The 2,945-nt window shown below is 53.5% G+C and overlaps 1 protein-coding gene across 4 annotated transcripts in view; it reads right to left on the minus strand.

The window, feature by feature from the left end:
* Positions 1 to 1,474, minus strand: part of HP1BP3 (heterochromatin protein 1 binding protein 3) — a 26,503-nt gene extending 25,029 nt beyond the window's left edge. For 3 of the 4 annotated variants that reach the window (XM_019512003.1, XM_019512002.1, XM_019512001.1), the window contains exon 1: positions 1,396 to 1,473. The gene's annotated coding sequence lies outside the window, so the exon portion shown is untranslated. Of the gene's footprint in view, positions 1 to 1,395 lie in introns of all 4 variants that reach the window. The other variant, XM_019512004.1, reaches the window with a different exon arrangement.
* Positions 1,475 to 2,945: the final 1,471 nt, after the last annotated feature.

A 2,945-nucleotide genomic window follows, 5' to 3' on the forward strand; every position in this document is an offset into this window, starting at 1 on the left:
AACAAAACAAACAACACCCCCCCCCCCCGGAAGTAATTCCTGGCTTCAGAAGTCATACAATTATGAAGTTTTTATAATGCCAATTAGGCACTTTATACATCTCATCTGGTATGTAATTTGCATGCATAATTGATTGACAGTTAGGAGAATGTGTAACTGGAACTGGCACAGCATATATCCAATAGGTCCTCTCTGTAGAAAGAAAGGAAGTGGAAGAAAATGCTGTACGATTTATGCCATCCTCATTTCCAAGGCCCTCCCCAAACCTTATGGCAACACCCCTTCAGGTGAGAAGGACTTTGATGGCTTTTCCCCTTTACAGCTCATCACCTCACATCCATCCCCCAACTTGGCCAGAACAGAGAGCCTTTTAGCAAAGCCACCCTCCACACTGCTTCACCGTCCCCGCGCTCTTTTAACAAGTCGGGGAACAGGAGGTCTCCAAAATGCCAGATTTTGGCAAGCAGCAGTACCACTGCAAAATACTGAAGACTTACAACAATGTGCGAGAACCTCCCTCCCTGCGATCAGAAACACCAGCTTGCCAAAAGGATTTTCTACTCCCCGTGGAGAATTAGGAGGAAACAAAATTTGCAGAAGAAAAAAAAAAAAAAGTGTAAGTGTTCTAATGAAAAGAGAAAACCAAACAACAACAAAAAAAAAACCCATAAAAAAGCAGGAGGTATATGCCTGCAAGTCCATATTATTCAAGAAATCACATGCTGGTTCACCTGTGTTGGGGTTTTTGTTTTGTTTTGTTTTGTTTTTTTTATGTACATATTTTTGACAAGTAAACAGGAGAAAGGATGACAACACTGGAAACTTTTGGGAGCGCCCCGTCTCTCGCTCCTACCCTCACGAAGCAGAGACAACAGACCCACGCATGCATCAGAAGAGCATTTTAGCTTCTCCTTCGGCGGCAGGAGCTGAGCTCGCTCTGACCTGCAAACACTTGGGACGGACGAACAGGGGGTGACAGCGGTGGGGGTGCCAGGAGAGACGGGCAGGCCGTTTAAAGGGGCCGAGACGGCCCGCTGGTTTCGGGGCCACAATCCAGGGGGTCGGGGGGAGAAAGTAAACACCCGGCGCTTTTGTCTCGGCCTCATGACACCCCCTGACAAGGCGGCCAGCGGCATTGCCGCGGGGGGGAGACGAGGACGGCTCGGACACCAGCACGGGGACAGCCCCACAAGGGGTTTAAAAGCCCAGAGGATGGGGGGGGGGGGCAGAACAGCGGCGGGAGGCCTCCCACATCCCTGCCCGGGCCCCGAGGGGCCGGGCCGAGCGCGGGGGAACAGCCAGACCCGGCTCTGGCCCCGCGAGCCACAGCAGCGAGGCCGCAGCTGAGGGGCAGGGCCGGGGCGGCCCCACGGCGGTGGGGAGGAGGCGACTCACCGTCAGGCTCCGCGCACACAAAGCGGCCCCTCTAATGGCGGCCGAGGAACCGGGGGGAGGGGGGCGGGGCCTGGCCGCGGGGGCGCGGCCACCCGCGCCGCAGCCAATGGTGGCCCGCGAGCATTTTTCAAACGCCAGCCTCAGCACCTCGGGCGGGAAAGCGGCGAACCGCCCACCAATCGCCGCCGCCGCCTCGGGCGCACGCGCGCCGCCGCGGCCAATCAGTGCCCCGCAGCCATTGCGCAGGCGCGGCACCCCCCCTCCCCTCCGCCGTTCGGTCTTGACAAACAAAAACATACGGGGAGGGGGCGGGGCCGAACGGGGAGGGACGGGGCCCCTCCCCCAGCCTCGGTCTCGTGCGCGCCTGCGCGGTGAGGCTGCCTCCCTCTCGGGAAGGCCGTGTCCCGTTCCGCGAGGTGTTAACTCTGAAATCTACCGAGGGCTCGAGGCAGGGGCTTGTGAGCTCCGAGCCAGGTCCCGTTTCACATCCGATCATCATCCCCATGCCACTTTCAGGTGATTGATTGTTATTCCTGCACAAATTGATGAACTCAGAATGAAGAATAACCGTGCATTTTTGTCATATTTGAATGAAAATGTCCAGTTTCGCCACAGACCCGACGCTTTCTAACGCTCGTATGACTCGTGCGTCTGTAGAGGGGAAATGTGGTTAAGCTGCGCTGCCTGGCACCTGGCCCTCGGAGGTTAGTTCCCATCTCGTTTCTCACTTCTCTGTTGTCATTTGCATTCCCACAGCCGCAAACAGCTCTGATCACCGTTACCGCGGAGCGAGGGTGCTGGAGGCCAACGGCGTGTGCTGCGGGGGGGGGGCAACAGGCCCACGTCACTTCATTTTTCATAAATTGTCTTGATGAAAAATCCCAAATGTTCCGATAGGAGTTAGAGTCACGCCCAGTGGCGAGTCGATTGCAGTGAGTTTTGGGGACGTGCTGAGGCCCTTGTGAGTTTGTCACCTAACATAAGCACTGTGCAAACACGTACGCAAGGTAAAACCCAGAGATTGCAACAACAGCCTTTTCCCATCTATTTAGCTGATCTAATGAAAGATGATCACATTTACTCAAAGAACCTTTTCTGCCTTCGTCCTTAGACCAACAGGGCTATAACCAGCACCCCCGAGATTTAAATAGAAACCCAGGGTGTCAAAACCATGCTGACTTGCTGCGGTCTCTCACTTCTTTGAAAACGGAAGAATTGCTCTAATGTTTTTACATAATCAAAAGATGAGTGAAAACAAAGAGCTTGCATTTTTAAAGGGGTGCTTTGAGCATATCTACCCTGCTTATTGCTCTCTTCCTTTTTGCTTCCTGTGCTTTGTCCAGGGGTGCAGGTTGCAGCCATGCTGGTGTAAGGACATAGGCAGACAGGGTTCTTTAGGTAAATCTGATCTCTTTTATTAGACCAACTTAAATAGTTGCAAGCTTTCGGGTTTAAATACCTTCATCCAGGAAGAGCACACACCAACTGTAGATGCCTCCTCAACCTGATGAAGGGTATTTAAATCCGAAAGCTTGCAAAGAAGTCTTCCA

The sequence above is a fragment of the Gavialis gangeticus genome, unplaced genomic scaffold (assembly GCF_001723915.1).
Source record: "Gavialis gangeticus isolate Ggan-Ray unplaced genomic scaffold, GavGan_comp1, whole genome shotgun sequence".
Taxonomy (NCBI): Eukaryota; Metazoa; Chordata; order Crocodylia; family Gavialidae; genus Gavialis; species Gavialis gangeticus.